This window comes from Canis lupus, chromosome 13, assembly GCF_048164855.1.
Source record: "Canis lupus baileyi chromosome 13, mCanLup2.hap1, whole genome shotgun sequence".
Classification (NCBI taxonomy): domain Eukaryota; kingdom Metazoa; phylum Chordata; class Mammalia; order Carnivora; family Canidae; genus Canis; species Canis lupus.
The window spans coordinates 25,198,029-25,216,876 of record NC_132850.1 but is presented as its reverse complement, the minus strand read 5'-3'; the positions used below and the strand labels follow the sequence as shown (position 1 = coordinate 25,216,876).

General features: G+C 41.4%; 1 protein-coding gene and 1 long non-coding RNA gene across 18 annotated transcripts in view; one reads left to right on the top strand and one right to left on the bottom strand.

Annotated features, from left to right (window-relative positions):
• Nucleotides 1–4,431: 4,431 nt before the first annotated feature.
• On the bottom strand, nucleotides 4,432–17,767 carry LOC140602812 (uncharacterized). 2 transcript variants are annotated; one of them, XR_012005720.1, is made up of 3 exons: nucleotides 17,642–17,767; nucleotides 12,835–12,922; nucleotides 4,432–5,081 (listed from the first exon to the last, which is right to left on the bottom strand). It is a non-coding gene; the product is annotated as an uncharacterized lncRNA (long non-coding RNA). The 2 variants fall into 2 exon arrangements; XR_012005721.1 differs by having other exon boundaries at nucleotides 4,432–4,978.
• PPFIA2 (PTPRF interacting protein alpha 2) overlaps nucleotides 16,588–18,848 on the top strand; it is a 468,314-nt gene continuing 466,053 nt past the window's right edge. For 8 of the 16 annotated variants that reach the window (XM_072772923.1, XM_072772912.1, XM_072772913.1 and 5 more), the window contains exon 1: nucleotides 17,268–17,418. The gene's annotated coding sequence lies outside the window, so the exon portion shown is untranslated. Of the gene's footprint in view, nucleotides 16,630–17,267; nucleotides 17,419–18,848 lie in introns of those variants that run through there. The other 8 variants (XM_072772925.1, XM_072772924.1, XM_072772920.1 and 5 more) reach the window with 3 other exon arrangements.

Here is an 18,848-nt window from a genome sequence, read left to right as displayed (position 1 = left end):
AAATTTCATCACATTTTAGCATAAAAATAGTAACTGTGAGGTAATTATTTTTAGGTCCACATTTTAAGATTTTCAAAATTGTCTCTCCTCTTAAAAAAAAAAAAAAAAAAAGAAGAAAAAGCAAAAGCAAATGGTCCATTCTAAGAGAATGCAAAATCCCAGTACTTGAATATTAAGATATTTTCTCATAACTGCTTTTCTTGGTGATGTCAGAAGGTAGCCTGAAACTTATACTATTGGCATTAAAATAAAATAAATGACATCCTGGTGAAGTAGGAGTGATAAACAAATAAAACTGAGTTTGATATAGAGTAAAGCAGTCATGAAAAATTATTCATGTGACCAATGTATCTTTCTTTACACTTTTCAGCTAATATAAAAAATCATTTTTTCTTGAGTAAGCCCATTTTGTGAACCTACTCTGTGCATGTTTGAATGCTATGTAAACACATACTTACCTTTTTAAAAGTAAAAATAATACCTTCAAGCAGTTTAAGTAGATACTGCTTGTTTTGATAAGTTGCTCATCTGAATTTAATAATTGTTATTGTAATTGCACAGAGAAAGTGTGCCGTATTCAATGTTGTATCTATTGTACGTGACATAATAAATATTCATTGGATGTATTAATAATTTATTATTTTAGACACAGGGATATTTTCTATAGATCAAAAACATATAATCCAAGAATAGTCGTATTAATATTTTGGCATGTCTTTTTATACTTTTTTAAAAAGCTCTCATATAGTCTTGTAGGCAACCAGTATTATTTGAGGAAACAATGTGATGTCTAGCGCTGCCTCCTCATACATTGTTTTTAACTCCGTACCATGTGATTTAGGAATACAAGCTGAAGTCCAAAAAAGGATAATTTAAATGCATGTTTTCCCCAAATAAGATATAAAGGATCTTCATACTTTAACCATCTAACCTAACCATATGTTTATATTCTGATAGTCAGTGAAGATAACTGTATCAGGAAGCATTTTAAGAAATCATTAATAAACTAAATGGTATGTTGGCGCCTTAAATGTTAACATAAATTCTATATAATTTAGTTATGTATTTTCTGAAAATACATAAAAAAATTATTGAAAGTTCAGAATTGAGAGGGTAGAGCAAGGTGTGTTGATCTACCAAGACCATCCCTGACTTTCATCTGCTTGTACAAATTTGCTCTACCGTGACCTCTAATTTTTATCTCGGCTGCAAATACTAGGTTTTACCTGGTTTCTCAGGTCTGGAATTACTGGTGCTAATAATAGCTGGCATTTATTTAGCTCTGTATATAAATGATCTTCTTTAATCCTATGATGTAGGTACTATTTTGTACTTATTTTTCACATCGTGAAATGGGAAATACAGAAAGTTTAAACAATTTGCCTACAGTAGGCTGGCATATGATAGGATTTGAAACCAGGCAGTCTGTTCAAATGATGCTTTCGGTACTACATTTTATTTCCTTACTTAGGGAAAGTATCCTGCCTTTCTCTTGCAACCTCTTGTGAGCAGGAATTGTGCTTCACATGCTGCCAGACATCCCACTTGCTCCTGCTTGACTGCTGGAGTCTCACCCCTTATGTGTGGACATGATAATCCAGATGCTCTGCCCACTGAAATATTGGTGTATGATTTATCACTATACCTCATTATCACTATACCTCTCCTGTCTGTTGCTTGCCCCAAGGCCCTTTAGAGTATGACTTCCTCCTATACTTGCTAAACACCTTTAAGACTATTATTTTTTTTTAAGATTTTATTTATTTATTCATGAGAGACATAGAGGCAGAGACAAAGGCAGAGGGAGAAGCAGGCTCCCTAAAGGAGCCTGATGTGGGACTCGATCCCAGGACCCCCAGATCACAACCTGAGCCAAAGGCAGACACTCAGCCACTGGGCCACTCAGGTGCCCCACACCTTCAAGATTATTAAAGAAGATCAGTTAAATGACTTCTACAATAAAATGGCATGAGGGGTACTGCATCACAGTGAAAGAAAAAAAAAGAGAAAAAACAAATATTTTGTAGTTAAAGCTCAACAAATCTTAGTATCACACTGGATACCAGGCCTAAATTTAGAACCAATTAAATGGCAATTTCAAAATTATGAATGTTACTTATGGGAAGGTTGGATGCATCATTCAGAATGAAGAGAAACTGAGAGGAGGTAGGGATAAAAAGAAAAGAAATAAATGTGGTTTGGCTACACCGAGTTTGAAGCAAAGGGGAAACATACAGAGATATCTTGATACACCATGTCCTCATGTTTATTTTTCACCATGTGTGATATCATTTTTTAAAACTTTTAAAATATCTTTTAAATATTTAAATTTGAAATGGTGAAATAGCAGCAGCTCAGGAAGTTGCATTAAGAAATACGTAATAGGGGATCCCTGGGTGGTGCAGCGGTTTGGCGCCTGCCTTTGGCTCAGGGCGCGATCCTGGAGACCCGGGATCGAATCCCACGTCGGGCTCCCGGTGCATGGAGCCTGCTTCTCTCTCTGCCTGTGTCTCTGCCTCTCTCTCTCTCTCTGTGACTATCGTAAATAAATAAATAAAATTAAAAAAAAAAAAGAAGCCTTTCATTAAAAAAAAAAAAAAAGAAATACGTAATAGGTGTTCAGGAAATTCATTATAATTATCAGACTAAGAAATAGATTGATATCTCATTTTGACAATTTCTTTTTTTATATATATTTTATTTATTCATTTGAGAGAGAGGATGAGATGAAAGGAGAGGGAGAAGCAGGCTCCCTGCTGAGCAGGGAGCCCAAGGTGGGGCTGAATCCCACTGAACCACCCAGGTGCCCCGTAATATTGACAGTTTCAAGGCAAATTCATTTCAAATTGAGTGTGCTACACTTAATCGTTAATAAATGGAAAAATACATCAAATGCTGTTACTAAAGCAGAATCTGCCTTATAGGTATATTCAGTTCATCATAAAAACATCTAGTATTGGGACACCTGGGTGGCTCAGCAGTTGAGCACCTGCCCCTGGCTCAGGGTGTGGTCCGCGGTCTTAGGATCGAGTCCTACATCAGGCTCCCTGCCTGGAGCTTGCTTCTCCCTCTACCTATGTCTCTGCCTTTCTCTCTCTGTGTCTTTCAAAAACAAATAAAATCTAAAAAAAAAAAATCCAGTATTAAATTTAAAAGTACTCCAAGAATTTTTATTTTTGCCCTTAATAACTTCAAAATGAAATGCAAAATCAGACCAAAAGTTTTTGATTAATAATGCTAAAGTTTTAATTGCTAGACCATTTTTAGGATGTTTTAATCTTAGTATAGAATTCTATTTCATAAGGAAATAGGTTTCAAGAAAGAGATTATGAGATTTGTTCCTGATAATTTGCTTAGGAAATTTCATGTAGTTATTTGTTATAACAGTTAAGGTATTTAACAAATTAATGGATTTCTATTTTTAGAGAACAAAGAATCATTGCTTCCTTCCACTTCTTATTTATTTATTTTGAGTTTCTAAATAGGATACTAAAACCTAATTGGACAGAAATTAATTTAAAAGAGAATTATATTCTTTGGTGTATCTTTTAAATTGATTGTCCTTAGGTTCGTAATCACTAATACATTTTTTTTTTTTATCCCTTTATCTATTCACCCTTCCTCCTATCCACCTCCCCTCTGGTAACCACCAGTTTGTTCTCTGTATTTAAGTCTCTTTTGTTTGTTTTTTCTCATTGTTTGTTCTGTTTCTTAAATTCCACATGTGACTAAAATCATGTGGTATTTGTCTTTCTCTGACTGACTTACTTCACTTAACACTATTATAGGTTCTTTAGGTCCATCCATGTTGCTGCAAATGGCAAGATTTCATTCCTTTTTATGGCTAATATCCCATTGTGGCCACATATCACATCTTCTTTATCCATCTGTGGATGAACACTTAGGCTGTTTAATTATCTTGGCTGTTGTAAATAATGCTGCAATAAACATAGGGATGCATATATCTTTTTGAATTAGTGTTTTTCTACTTTTGGGAAATACCCAGAACTGTGATTACTGGATAATATGGTAGTTCTATTTTTAATTTTTTAAGGAAACTCTATACTGTTTTTCACAATGGCTGTACCAATTTGCATTTCCAAAATAGGGCACGAGGATTCCTTTTCCTCTACATCCTCACCAACACTTGTTTCCTGTGTTTTTGATTTTAGGTATTCAGACATGAGTGAGGTGAAATCTTATTGTAGTTTTTGATTTACATTTCCCTGATGATTAGTGACGCTGAGCATCTTTTCATGTGTCTGTAAGCCTTCTTTGGAAAAATGTCCATTCAGTTCTTCGGCCCATTTTTAAATTGGATTACTTGTTTTTTGTATGTTGAGTTGTATAAGGTCTTTATACAATTTGGATGTTAACTCCTTTTTTTAAATTTATTTTTTATTTTTTTTAAAGTAGTGGTTTTAATACAGATTTGCAGAGACTTTGCCAAATTAAACTTTTCAAACATTTCTTCTCCAAAGTTCTGCCTCTGACATTCTTTTTTAAATTTTTTTAATTTATTTTTTAAATAAATTTATTTTTTATTGGTGTTCAATTTGCCAACATACAGAATAACACCCAGTGCTCATCCCGTCAAGTGCCCCCCTCAGTGCCTGTCATCCATTCACCCCTCCCCTTCCACCACCCCTAGTTCGTTCCCCAGAGTTAGGAGTCTTCATGTTCTGTCTTTCTGATATTTCCTACCCATTTCTTCTCCCTTCCCTTCTATTCCCTTTCACTATTATTTATATTCCCCAAATGAATGAGACCATACAATGTTTGTCCTTCTCTGATTGACTTATTTCACTCAACGTAATATCCTCCAGTTCCATCCACGTTGAAGCAAATGGTGGGTATTTGTCATTTCTAATGGCTGAGTAATATCCCATTGTATCCATAGACCACATCTTCTTTATCCATTCATCTTTCGATGGACACCGAGGCTCCTTCCACAGCTTGGCTATTGTGGACATTGCTGCTATAAACATCGGGGTGCAGGTGTGTTAACTCCTTATCAGACATATAGTTTTGTGCTTTTTTATTTCAAAAATAATTATGCCAAATTGTTTTCTTCTTGTCAACTGTATTAAAATGTGAAAACATCATTAATAGTCATAAAAGCCACACATGATAATAAACAAATATAATGAAGAAATAAAGAACAGTTTTGTAAAGTACATTTTATTTATAAGCTTTCCTGTACCTTAGTAGAAACAGATATAGAAGTAAAGTGCATTTTATTTTATTTTTTTAAAGGTTTTATTTATTTATTTGAGAAAATGAGCAAGAGAGAGCACAAGCTGGGGGGAGAGGCAGAAGGGGAGGGAGAAGCAGACTCTTCACTGAGCAGTGAGCCCAATGCTGGATGCGGGGCTATATCTCAGGACCCCAGGATCATGACCTGAGCCAAAGGCAGAAAAACCGACTGAGCCCCCCCAACCCCCCCCAGTAAAGTGCATTTTAAAGTAGGATGTTTATGACATGCTTCTGGGTCAAAGTTTCTTTTTCTATACACACACACACACACACACACACACACAGATCATGGGTCCATGGTTTGCAAGGTACTGCACAATAACTGATATTTGTTTTTTTTTTTTTTTTTAATTTTTTTATTTATTTATGATAGGCACACAGTGAGAGAGAGAGGCAGAGACACAGGCAGAGGGGGAAGCAGGCTCCATGCACCGGGAGCCCGACGTGGGATTCGATCCCGGGTCTCCAGGATCGCGCCCTGGGCCAAAGGCAGGCGCTAAACCGCTGCGCCACCCAGGGATCCCAATAACTGATATTTGTAACTGGGGTCACAAAGTACTGATAAATTGTGTGATAAAAAGAAAGTCTGTAATAAATGTTTTGAAATAGATGAATACTAGAATGTGAACTTCATGAGCATAGATTTGTTTGTTCTTGAAATTTACTGCCGCTTCCTTAATATGAACACAAGATGCTTAATAAGACATATATGGAATGAAAGAAATGAAATTCATAAAGTAGGAATGAATTAGAGCAGGGAGGAAATTATCTGCATATAAAAATGTATTTCTACCTACTTGGATAAATACTGTTCCTTTTTCTTTTTTCTTTTTCTTTGACACTGTTCCTTCCAAGCCCTATATGCTCCGTTCCCAACCTAGTAGGAAACAACCATCTTGCATTTCCCATTTAACTCCTTGTTCCTCCTCCTCTGTTATTTATTTCCTTATATAATTGATGTAATGTTGTTTCTGGTCTTTACTCCAAAGATCTTTTGATTCCTTCTTCTTTTGTTTTAAAGATTTTATTTATTTTTTTCATGAGAAACACACAGAGAGAGGCAGAAACATAGGCAGAAGGAGAAGCAGGCTCACAGGCTCCCCAAGGGGAGACTGATGTGGGACTCAATCCCAGGACCCCGGGATCACGACCTGAGACTAAGGCAGACGCTCAACCACTGAGCCACCCAGGCGCCCTGATTCCTTCTTTCACTAAAATTTTAGCGTCATTTATTTGAGCAAATTAATAATCCAACAATCTAGGTGTCTTACCACTGTCCTAGGACATCTCTCTAGTCAGATTGTCCTTATAACCTTTTCTCCATTTCCCCCATCCCTCCAAATAAATTCTGTATAGTTGTTCAAGCTGTTTACTCATACTTTTACTTCCTAACGTAACTCATAAAAACATTTAAAAACAAATTACTGTCTATCTTCTTTGAGAACATTACTGTTGGGACATGTGGGTGGCTTAGCGGTTAAGTGCCTGCCCTCAGCCCAGGGCATGACCCCGGGGTCCTGGGATAGAGTCCCACATCGGGCTCTCTGCATGGAGCCTACTTCTCCCTCTGCCTGTGTCTCTGCCTCTCTCTCTGTATATCCCATGAATAAATAAATACAATCTTTAAAAAAAAAAAGAACATTATTGCTTTAATTTGCATAAAATGTCACTGGATTATACCTTTACTTTTTTACACTAAAGTCCTTTGTGATTTTGTCTTATTTCTTTCTTGGGGCCCCAAGTGCTGTGGCCAGTTTTTTTTCCAGGTTCATATTGAATAACATTGTGTCATTACTTAATATATACTTGTTCTGTGAATAAAATAAAATTCTTGATATAATCCTTCCTTTGCACCAGTTATATAGAATGGAGAAAGAGAAAAATTTGACAATGGTAACAAAATCCAAAGAAGATTGATACGTGAACACATTAGCCAAAGATAGGATTTTGAGAAGTATACTAATGTATTAGGCTAAAAGAATAGCATCTATTCTGGATCTGTGGCAGAGGGAAAGGAGCCAGGGCAAAACGGTGATGACATTTCTGTGAGTTTCTGGCATGGCACTTTTTCCATGAATACTGTCAAATTACAGGACCAGGCCTATGTCCATACAGAAGGGATGCATGCTCCTCCTACAGAAGGCAGTGCAATGAGCACGGCAGCAGGTGGGCATTTCTATCTTCTTCAGGGAATATTGGAATAGCAAATAGTAATATAATATAAATAGTTATAAAATATGTAATAATATGCATTATAATAAACTAAATAGATCTGTTTTCCTGTCCCAGACAAAACTAGTTGCAATAATGTATTGTAATCATATGTAAATTTAGGTCTCTGCAAGTTATAAAAATTATACACAGAGTATATGATACTAATGGGTATCTAATGTGTTACATATAGCCCTGGTTACTAATATTTTGATCTCTGACTCCCCTTAAGGATCTCGAACTATCAATATTCATCTAAAAAGTGCACTTGTGCATATATATATATATATATATATATGCAAATTTTGCATATAATTTCAGGAGATTCTAGAACTTCCTTTTTTTAGATTATTTATTTATTTATTTATTCCTGAGAGACACACAGAGAGAGAGAAAGAGAGAGAGAGAGAGGCACAGGCAGAGGGAGAAGCTGGCTCCATGCAGGGAGCCTGATGTGGGACTCGATCCCTGGACTCCAGGTCATGCCCTGGGCTGAAGGTGGTGCTAAACTGCTGAGCCACCGGGGCTACCCCTCATTCTAGAACTTTCTAAAGCTCCTCTAGGACCACATAGAGAGCTCGGACTTCCAAAACAAGAACTCATGTTCTCTTTTTAGCTTGTTCTGTCTCTTTCCCACTGTCAGCAGCCATAGTCCTTGGAAAGCCATTATTTCAACCTGTAACCTCCTTAAGCCATTGTGATTCGTATTCTATAATTATTACTTCAGTGAAAGTTCCCTTACTCAATAGTCTAGCAATATCTTGTTTCTAAATACACGGGTTGTTTTCCATTTTTAAATCTTACTTGATTTTTCAGGAATATCTAACACTGGTCACTACTCCCTATTTCTTGCAATTTTTTTAAACTTGTATCCGTAACATATACCCTCCAAATTTCTCCCCCTATATGCCTATTTCTTGCTAGAACCATTTTGTAAATATTACTGTTCACTGAGATTCTGGAATTCAGCCCTTATTTTATCTAATTGTACACTTTTCATCATCAGAGTTGTTCACTTCCATGGTTTCAAATACAACTAATGATTTCCAAACATTCATCATCAGTCCAGATTTCTCATCTGATAGATTAGCTTTCCCAATGTATTTTGAATATCTCTGATCGGATGGCTCACAGTCAGATAATAAATGTCAACATGAAAGAAACTAAATTCATTCCGTTTTAAACCAAATACTCTTCCATTTTATATCTCACTGAAGAGTGATTCAATCTTCATATTTTAACCTAAAAGAGCTTTCTTTCTTTCTTCCTTCCCAAATTTTAACCTGTCCCTTCCAAAATATGTTTTACTTCTTTTTGATTCTTTCTTTTTTCATTCTTTCTTTCTTTTTTCATTCTTTCTTTCTTTCTTTCTTTCTTTCTTTCTTTCTTTCTTTCTTTCTTTCTTTCTTTCTTTCTTTCTTTCTTTCTTTCTTTCTTTCTTTCTTTCTTTCTTTCTTTCTTTCTTTCTTCTTTTGCTTGCTTTCTTCTTTCTTTCTTTCTTTCTTTCTGAGAGAGAGAGAGACAGGAAGAGAGAAAGAGAGAAAGAGAGAGTGCACCTGTGCCTGAGCAAGGTGTGGGAGCGGCAGAGGGAGTCGGGGAGAGGGGAAGAATCTGCAGCAGGCTCCATGCCCAGGGCGGATCCCACATGGGCCTCATTTTCACTACCCTGAGATCATGACCTGAGCCCAAATCAAGGCAGCTGCTTAATGAATGAGCCACCCAGGAGCCCCCTTTTCCTTGATTTTAAACTTTCCTAGGCTCCTTCACGATAAATTTAAGCTCTTAAACAAGAGTCACATGTTCTTTCGTGTATGGTTCATTCTCTTCTCTCAGCCTGCCTCAGCCTCACAGAGAGGCCAAACTGACACTGTGCCCTGTTCCGTATGCCAGCTATAGTTTACCTGCCTCTGGTTATTTGCCATTGCTGTTAACACTTTCACACCATCCATTTATGATTTATTTAGTAAACCCTTCTCTTCCTCAGCTCTGATCTCACAGAAACAGATTAGATGGTTCTTTCCTGTGTTCCCATATCACCTCCATTTTCTCTCTTATCACATTGTGTGACTCCTGACTCCCTACGCAGCCAGTTACAAAATGATGCATGGACACCTAGAATTATGAATACAAACTCTGTTTATAAATGTATAATATCGGAAACCCAAAGACTCATTTTATAATCCCCAAAGTAAAATCGATCGGGAGAGAAAATGAAAAGAAAATAAAACACAGATGTATATTGTAACAAATGTTTGGTATGGTAAATGATTGCTAAAATAAAATAAATATGCACACTTGCATAATTTCAAGATGATAATGAGCCTCTACTGCCAGCTTGCCTGGAGTCCAGATTCTGGTTCCTCTATACAAATTTAACCTCGACCCCGTTGCAGTTTGGCACCATTCAGTGATAGTTGTCTGCCACAACTTACATACCCATAGCATAATTTTGGGTTCTACAGCAGAGTGAGACCAGAGATTTCAGGGAACAGCCAATTGGCTGGCACCTGGTCGGTCAGGATGAGGTTTTGTTGTTGTTGTTCCTCTCTCTGCTGCATCAACCTTCCACACCGATGGTGTGGTTACAGAGGCCAGACTTGAAGTCTGAGCTAGAGTTCAACAGGCAAAATACACTCTGGTTCAATGATACATACTCGTTGAGCTACAGAGATGTGGGGACAAATGCACCTGCCTGATAGAGGTACCACTCCAATTAGCCTAATGAACAGCCATGGGTTTTATTTGTGTTACTTAAGCAGAGAACATATAGGGCCATAATTGAAGTCACCAGTGGATAGCCAAATAAAGACTTTGCGGATGATAATTTTTCATGTCTATCTATTGTATCCTGAATACTTACAGGCCCTTGTATCTTTATTCTTACATATATTTACATACTATAAGTATATAGTTTCCTGGTGTCTCATAAATAATAGGTATCCGGATCTTTCCATCCCTTTCTATGTTTAACACAAGTATAGTCTGTTTTCTAACTACTTGCCTTCTATCTAGCAATGCCCATGAATTGCACCCAGATCCAACAAACAGTTTACTTACCAGCTCCTCATCTATTTTTTAAAATATTCTAAGATGCTTTGCCTACATTTTACAAACCAAAAACGTATTCATCTAACAAATAGAATATTTTCAATAGCAAATGTGCATTTCACAAAAGTACCCTGCTCTGGCTGATTATATTTGCTAAAAACTGCTTCAATAATATTTTTCTTACCATGTGATTTTGATGCTCCTCCCATCGAGAAGTGAGGGTCTATATCTTTCTTTCCTTTGAAATCAAGTGGGCTTGTGACTGGTATCCAATGATAAAATATGGTGAGAGTGACACTATTTGACTTTTTGACTTTCAAAGCTGGGTTATAAAAAGTGAAGCAGGGACACTTGGGTGGCTCAGTGGTTGAGCATCTGTCTTTGGCTCAGGGTGTGATCCCGGGGTCCGGGGTCGAGTCTCACATCAGACTCCCTGCGTGGGGCCTGCTTCTCCCTCTGCCTTGTCTCTGCCTCTCTCTCTCTCTCTGTCTCTCATGAATAAATAAATAAAATCCTTTAAAAAATAATTAATAATTAAAAATAATAAAATAAAATAAGAAGTGAAGTGGCTTCTTCTTCTGTCTTGTTCACTACTTGCTTTTGACTTCTGCTGTGATAGCTGATGGCTCTGGGGCTGCCATGCTGTGAGGAAGCCCAAGCTATCCTGTTTCACAATGCCACATGTAGAAACCATAAGACCACAAAACAGGAAGGGGGTGAAGGAAAGGGGATGAAGTAGAGAGCGAGAGATACCTCCCAGGTCAGCCCAGCTGCTTTAACAGCTCTACTCTTCTAGGTCCAGCCACTGTCACATTTCAACCACATGAGAGATCCTAAGCCGGAACTATCTAGACAAGAACTTCCCAAATTCCTGACCCATTGATACCATGATAAATAAGAAAATGATTGTTGTTTTAAGTTACTATGTTTGGGCATGATTTTTTACTCACTGTCACATGCCAGAACACTTGCCATTTCCCTACCTTATCTTGACCTCCCTTCCACATCTCACCTCTCCACATTCATGAGATACGAACCTGATTCCACCCCATTTCAGATTGAACAGAAGACAAGGGCCAACTGCCAAAGACATCATACAGAACTGCCATTTCGAAGAGAGTTTTATACAGGCTTAGCTTATCTAGGGCTTATTGTTATTAGATTTTTCTTATTAATTTAATATTGAAGATGCTGTTTTCTATACATAGTCCTTCTAAAATCAGACATTTGTATTCTTCATTATTCTATGAATCTTTAAGCTATATCCAAAATGAGGATTACCCATATCATTTATTTTCATTGTTTAATTTACTATCCGTGATTGTTTGCCCATGTCTCTGAATAAAACACTAAGAAAAGGCTTTCACACTGGTGATTTATTTCCCAAGGATTTCTCAGCGAAAGAGCAATCACTGAGCTCACTTCATCCAGTTTTTTTTTTTTGTTTGCCAATTAATTCAAAGAAATATTAGATCGGTATTAGTGATGTCAATAATCAAGGTAGTTAGGTAATTAGAAATAAGTTTGAGTCAAATGCTGAAGGGTTTATATTTTATAGAAGTTGAAAAGTAGGTATCACAAGTCAAACAGTAGATGCCTTGCTTCTTCAGGTGCTTGGGTTGGAAAATCCAGGACTTACTCCTAATGAGTTTTATTTTACTTACCTGTGAGATTGTTGTTAGATGAACACTGGGTGTTATACACAACTGATGAATTATTGAACTCTACATCTGAAACTAATGATGTACTATATGTTGGCTAATTGTAAAAAAAAAAAGAAAAAAAGACTGGTGTTAGAATAGTATTCCCAGTATACTATTCTATGATTCTTCAATGATAAAGCGAGGCTCCTTGAATTTGAGCAGAGGCAAAAATGAAAACCTTCACTATGAGGTTTTATGTTAGAATCAATCTCTTCTCTAGGTGAGAACAACTGCTGAATATATTTAGGATGTTTCTTCGCTCTTGATATTTTACCTCTATGGGGTCTAAAGAGGAACATGAAAGATGTTTTCCTATAAAATGTTAGTTTTCCATTTAAAAGGAGAAAAATATTTCTGAAGTCATTACTATTTTAGTTTATTGCTCTTAGATTTGATGTCAGCACTGACTGATGGAAAATAAAGTTCCCTGGAACTTGTCTTCTCATTATATTTTGACTTCACACATTAACTAGTAGTTTTTGCTCTTCTTGAACACTAAGATACTCTTACTTATGAGCTGAAATCTCAGTGACTATTTGTCAAATTGCTACATTTTACAGTAATCCCATGTAAATGCATAAAGGCTGATTAATGTAGTCTTTACACAACAACTTACCTTGTGAGAATTGGTGCTTTTACATTTGTGTGGAGGCACAAGAGTCAGCAGCAATGTGCTTAGTACAGCTCTCCTCTTCTGTAGTTTGCTATTTTTAGACAGGTAAGAAGAATAATGTGTAGCATTAACATAACAAGAAACATGAAACATACATAATAAACAATGCTTACTCTTTGTGATCATATTGGGTATTAATTTTATGACATTTTATGGCATTCCATATATTTTTTAATGTATGCATAACAGAAAATTTAAATATAGCATATTGTCTGCTTGCCTTTTTTTTTTTTTTTTTTTTTCTCTGCATGCCTTCTCTTTCCACTAGGTTCACAAACAATATGTGGAAGAACTGGTTAAGTTTTTCCAAAAGCCTCTATTCTTCTTCCAGCTTTAAACCTAGACTATTTTCCCAGCTTTTCTTGTAATTGGATATTGCCATGTGAGTTGTTCTCAGCAGTAGAATTTGGAGGAAAGTGTGTGTTACTCTTGGACCAAGGATTTTAGAAGTGGGTATGGTTCCTCCACCCTATCTTTTTCCTTTTGCCGTCTGGTTGTAATATTCAAGGAGACAGCAGGGCCCAGATAAAAAAAACGGTGCCTAAATTACCGCGTGAAAGAAAGTATTCCACTGATCAATTCTCACCCTGAAATATCGAGAAAGTGAAGAAAGACTTCAATTGGGTTTGAGTCATTTTGCATTTGAGTTGGTTTGTTGCTTATTCTAAGTAGTACAATGTAGTAGTATTGTGTGGTCTTCTTGAATGAAATAAAATAAAATTCACATTCCCACAAAACTACAGGTAGAGTGTATGAGGGGAGTCATTTTCTACCCAAATCCATCTTAAAATTTAAATTCAACAATAAGCATAAGTGCAGAAAATGTCATTTAATTGTTTTAACAATGTTAAACTTTTGTGAATACAGGCAAAATATTTTCCTCGTGAATAACTATATAGTTGAAATGAGGTGATACTGAGGTCGACTCATCTATTACAACTAATATTACGTTTTCTTTTTTCATCCAAATTATCCTTGCACTTAAAAGATAAATTACCGTCACGTACTAAATCTTTGTTGTTGCCATGGCCCATGCTTCTTTTGTGCTCCATCTCAGTAACTTAATCTTTACAAAGCCATCCTTGATTTTAATAAAAAAGCATTTTTAATTATTATTACTAAAGAGTAGTTGTATGGCACCCCAAACTTGAGACAGCATACAGACAAAAGGTCATATTCAAAATAAAATGTGCAGAAGGAGCATTAGTAAATTAGTAACACTGTATGCCTCTGTGGACTGAATCCCTTCATTGATGTAAGGCACTAAGACTTATCTCATCTTAATCATTGGTCCTTGGCTATTAAAAACCAGAAGGAACAGATGACAACTTAGCAGATTAATTGGTTTTATATTTGTTGGAGAGACATTTTGCCTTGAATGAATCTGGGTCTGTACTTTTTTTGTTCCCAAATTTCTTCAGATTTACTTAAGCAGTGGTTCTCAAGGTGGGATGCTTGACTCCGTGGTATTCCATTACACGGGATCTGATCAGAAATGGAAGTTCTCTGGTCACACCACAGACCTACTGAATCTGAAACTCTTGGGATGGATTTGAGAAATCTGTGTTGTAACAAGCCTTCTGGAGATTCTCTTACATGTTAAATCTGAGGGCCAGTAAGCCAGAAGAATTGGTGAAAGGGATGACTCCTCCTTACTCGTGTGAATTGGTTGATGTAATGCCTTTGGCAAAACTGCTGCTTAAAGGTGTCCCTCAGTTTTGATAGAAAATGTTATTTTCCTTTGAAGTGCTGTGAGTGGTGAGAATATGAGAATGCATAGTGTCGAAGCTGAGAGTAACCATGAAGACTATCTATCTCTTCTTACTAAAATATTTTTTTACTCATGACTATTTCCTGCCTTCCATTATCAAATTTTTCCTTTCTACGATCTCAGCTACCAGGTATCCTTTAACTGTGTGTCAGCCACCTGTGGGGCTTATCCTTAGAATCAAAACTTTTATTTGAGGTGTGAATGGGAGTCAGGCAAATCAACAGTCTTCTTGGAAATGGTCACCACATCGGAAGCTGTAGTTGGCAAACGTTGATCACTAAGGGAATTAGGACCAAGGTTTGATAAGGAAGTTCTTTTATGAGGAAACATATTAACTGTCTTCAAACACACGAAGTTTCCTCGTGTATAGAGGACATTTTATGACTTCTGGGCAATTCCAGAGAGTGATAGTTAAAAGAGGACTGATATCTGATTAATATGCAAAAGCTATCATTAAATTAGGTCTATCTGAGTATGGACTGGGCTGTGTCATGAGTTGATGAGTTTTCTGTAGTTAAGAGTAGTTAAGCCACATCAGAGGGTAGGTTTGGACCCTTGTTGCTGAAAGTGTGGTCCCATCTGGAAGTTTTTAGAGGTACAGAATCTCAGGGTTTACCCCAGTCCCAGTGGATCAGAATCTATGACTTCACAGAATCCATCGGTAATGTGTATGCACCCGATGTTTAAGAACTGGTGCTTTAGGGGACACCTAACAAATCACCTAATTATTCTTATAGGATTAGGTGGTGATGCAGAATTTGAAAAACAGTCTAGAAGAGAAGCGGGTGGAAATGCATGAGCTTGGCCTCGTATCCCACTGTGGGGTCGCTAACGGCATTAAACGCTACTCCAGAAGAAAAGATTCTTTCCTGAATGTTGTACTTAACTTGAGTGAGCTGGTGTTTGAGTCCTATTTCTTCAGTTAGCTCCGGGCTCTTTGTGTCACACCAAACACGAAACACGCCTTTGGGATTTCTTGCACCGCACCTGCAAGGTACTGGCCCTAACCCTCCCCTTAAACCCAACCTTCAATCCTCCTCCCAGTTCCCCCCGTCCGTGCCCTCTACCACCAGCTCCCCGAAACTGGGAATCGCTCCTTCCCCCCACTGCAAGGTCCCCTTTTTGTTGAGAGTAGCTCCGGGTTTTGTGTCCTGCGTCCTCCCCGCGCCGGGCGGGATGGCTCCGTGTGCACGGGCAGCGGCGGCGGAGGGGGGAGGGACAGGTGAAGGGACGCGCAGGTGCAGGGGGCCCGGGGCCGGGGGCGCCTTCTAGGGGGCACCCGTCGCCCGCAGCTGCCATGTGCTAGGGCCGGGGCTCCTGGGCACACAACGCTCCGCGCCCCGGCAGCGCGGGGACGAGAGCCGGGGAGGGGGCGACGGCCACAGGCGCCACCACCCCGCCCCGGGCCCGGCAGCACGGAAGCGGCTTCGGGAGGCCGGGAGCGCGCCAGGCCCGAGGCCCAGCAGGTGCCCGCGCGTCCGCCCCCCGCGCAGCCCCGGTACCCGCGGGCGCGCCCTGCCCGCACCTGCCGCCCGTCCCCGAGGGTCCCGGCGAGCGCGTGTGCGTGAGGACAGCGGGGACGTGATTACTTCAGAATTTATTTAAGGGCCGGTGGAAACCACTGCAGCGGCTTCCAGGGGAAGCCCTGGTTCCAGGGGAAGAGGTGGTGGCGGCTGCCAAGGAGGAGGGAGGAGGAGGGGGGGAGGAGGGGGAGGAGAAAGAGGGGGAGGGGGGGAGGAGGGGAAGGAGGAGGAAGAGGAGGAGGGGGAAGAGGTGGGGTTGGAGGGGGAGGAGGAGGAGGGGAGGAGGAGGAAGGGGAGGAGGAGGAGTGTGAAGAGGTGGGGGAGGAAGGGGAGGGGGAGAGAGAGGAGGGGGAGGAGGAGGGGGAGGAGGGGGTGCAGCGGCGGCGGCCCCGGCCCGCGGCGGCGAGGAGGGAAGATGCTGCGGCCGCGCTCCGGGCCCCGCAGGTGGGTCCCCCGCCGGCGGGGGCGGGCACGGGGCGCCGGGCTCCCCGGGGGCTGGGAGGAGGCCCTGGGCGTGGGGGCGAGCGCTCGCCCTTCTCCCCCAGGTGCACGGGACGCCCCCCACCCCCCCGCGCAGAAACGGTCCGGGTCCCCGAGGGGACCTGTGGGGCCCCCCGCACCCCTTGAGGTCTCCGGCTCCCGACGTTACCGCGCCCTCGGGGAGGGCGGCCGCGCGCGGAACTTCTCGGCAGCTCGCCCCTCCTCGCCCCTCCTCGCTCCTCCTTCCCCCCCATGCCCGCGGCTGGAGGGCCGCCCTCGGGGGGGGGGTGTGAACACCCCGGAGGGGGGAGCAGCGCCGCCCGGTTAAGTCTCTCCAAGACCGAGCGCGACCCGGTCCCCGAGCCCCCCCCGCCCCCCCGCCCCGGGGCCGCGGCCGCTCGCGCGCGGGGAGTCGAGGCGGCTCCGCAAAGGGGCCGCTACTGCTTTAAGAGCCGCCTCCCCCTCTCCTCCCTCCGACAATGGTCTGAGCCGAGCTCTGCTTCCCAAAGCAAAATTTGTAATATGCCATTTTTCCGATGGGCGCTCCTGCTTGCGGCTGCTGACGGCGCGGCGGGGGGATGCCGGCCCGCGGGGGGATGCGGGCGCCGTGGGGCGCGCGCCGCTGAGCCCTTCTCCCCGGTTGCCAGGGCGACGGGCCGGGAGCGCGGGGCGTGAGCTGCCCCCGGCGTCGGGCCGGAGACTGCGGCTGCCGTTGACCCACCAGGAGGCAGGACCCCAGGTTCCAGACACTAGGTACAGACACTGTGTCCGAGTTCCCAGGCTTCCCTTCCGCTGGGTCATCCCACTATCTCCATCACCATCACCACCACCACCACCACCACCACCACCACCACCACCATCACCATCACCATCATTATTATTACTGCTGTTGTTTTTACCAGCCCCCTCCCCGGCCCCACCCCGCCCCCAGGGAAGAGGAGATGCAAATTCCTCCTTGCCAATCACCGGTCCCTACCTTTCCGCCTTCCACCCCCATCCTCTCCCTTCTCCTATTCTTTCTCCACCTCCTGCCTGCTCGGCTCTCCCCGGGCGGGCAGGAGAGAGAGAATCTTAGCGTGCAAATTACGGAGTCAACTTCAGGGTGGTGCTGGTGGTGCTGGGGGTGGGGGGGTGCTGGGGGGGTGCTGGGAGCTGGGAGGGGGTGTGGCTGCGAGAGGACTGTCCAGCCGGGGGGCGAGAGCTGGCTCCGGGCCCTCTGTAAGAGCATCGGGGTGAAGGAAGTGCCCGATGCTCCCCGGGAGAGGGGATGAGCGCATTCCCTGGGGCCACGGGGACTTCGAAGAGTTAAATAGGAGGAGGAATATTCATGTAATGTAATCAGACAATGGCTAGGATGCCTCTTCCCCGAATTACTCCTTGCGGGTTCACGGAGGTGGAGCTGGGGTGCTGCTCCAGACTGGGTCCTTTGAAGAGGGAAACTAACTCCCGGGGATAATTGCATCTCTGCCTGGAGTAGGGTCGAGAGCCCAGGGGTGTGCTTCTAAGAAGGGATTCATGGGCAGGAGAACGAGCCTTTTTTTGCAGCCCGCTCGCATCTCACTCGGTGCTGCTCCAGAGACCTCTATCGCTAAGAAACCCATTGGATCTTGAGAGCCCTTGGGGGGATGACTCTAGTGGGCATCCAAAACTTTTATTTTGAAATCTGAGAGATTTGGAAGACAGTCAAGGTTATGGACTAGATAAGAGTAAGGGAGTTGGTTTTCCTGGTGTCAAAGGCTTCAAGCTCAATTGAAGCACCAGGATCAATGAAACCAACCAGGTATTTTCTTCTTCTTCTTCTTATTTTTTCCTTCCCCAACAAAAATAAACAATGTCTCTCCCTAGGTCTTAAAACCTTCCGTAATATATTGAACAGGGCATCAACATTTAGGAAGAGATAACGTAATTCCAATTGACTTCGGGGAGGGGTGCCGAAAAGGCAGATATCAAAGAGAGCTGTTAGGATGTCCTTCCTGGTTTTTCAGGAATTATGTGGTGCTATACAATTTTTAATACTGAAAATGACTGTGGAGGTTGCAAGTGGCATTTGAGACTGAAGTACGCTAGCGGGGGGAATAGCTTCTGGAAGTTGCCTTAGATGCTGTTTGTTCTCTAAGAGCACCGGTGTTTAAACTCTTACTTTGAATATAAGATTTTTGATTGATTTTAATATCTAAATCTGC